We start from the raw sequence: 1,149 nt of genomic DNA, 5'->3' as shown, positions 1-1,149 counted from the left end.
AAAATTTATTAAAAATTAAATAATATTATAATTAAAATAAATAATATAAAATTTTATAAAAATATATTTTTTTTTTTAATTTTTTTTTTAATTTTTTTTTTTTTTTAAAATTTATAATTTATTTTTTTTTTTTTTTTTTGGGTTTTTTTTTTTTTTTTTTTTTTTTTTTTTTAATATATTAAAATTTTTAGTTTATAAATTTTGTTGATAATTTTTTGAACTTTATATATAAATATAATAATTAAAATAGAAATTTGTATAAAAATATTTATATTTTTTTTTTTTGAAAAATTTTTTTTTCCCCCCATTTTTTAAAAAAATTTTTCTTTTTATTTTAAAAAATTTTTTTTTTTTTTTATTTTTTTTTTTTCTATTTTTATTTTAAAAAAAAAATTTTTTTTTTATTATTTTATTTTTTTTGGGGTTTTTTTGTTGTTGGGGGGGGGTTTTTTTTTTGGGGGGGGTTTTTTTTTTTTTTTGTTTTTTTAAATAGGGGGGGGGGGGGGGGGGCCCCCCCCCAAAAAAAAAAAATTTTTCTTTTAAATTTTTTTGTTTTTCATTTTTTTTTTTTTTTTTGAAAAAAATTTTATTTTTTATTGGTTTTTTTTTAAAATAAATTTTCTTTTTTTTTTTTTTTTTTATTTTATTATTTTTTTTATTTTAAAAAATTTTTTTTAAAAAAAAAAATTTTTAATTTTTAAAATAATTTAAAATTAATTTTATTAATTTTAAAAATTTTAAATTTTGTTATAAATTTTATTTTTTTAAAAAAAATAAAAAAATTTTTTTTTTTAAAAATTTTTTAAAAAATATTTTTAATTTTTAATTTTTTTTATGTTGTTTTTTTTTTTTTTTTTTAAAATTTTTTTTTTTTTTTTTTTTTTTTTTTTATTTTTTTTTTTTTTTTTATTTTTAGTTTTCTTTTTTTTTTTTATTTTTTAATTTTTTTTTATTTTTTTGGGGTTTTTTTTTTTTTTTTTGAAAAAATTTTTTTAATTTTTTTTTTATTTTTATTTTTTTTTTTTTATTATTTTTTTTTGGGGGGGTTTTTTTTTTTTTTTTTTTTTTTTTTTTTGGGGTTTCTTTTTTTTTTTGTTTTTTTTTTTTTTTTTTTTTTTTTATATTAAAAATAAATATTATAAAAATAAA

Source organism: Penaeus monodon, chromosome 30 (assembly GCF_015228065.2).
Source record: "Penaeus monodon isolate SGIC_2016 chromosome 30, NSTDA_Pmon_1, whole genome shotgun sequence".
Classification (NCBI taxonomy): domain Eukaryota; kingdom Metazoa; phylum Arthropoda; class Malacostraca; order Decapoda; family Penaeidae; genus Penaeus; species Penaeus monodon.
This window is presented reverse-complemented; position numbering follows the sequence as displayed.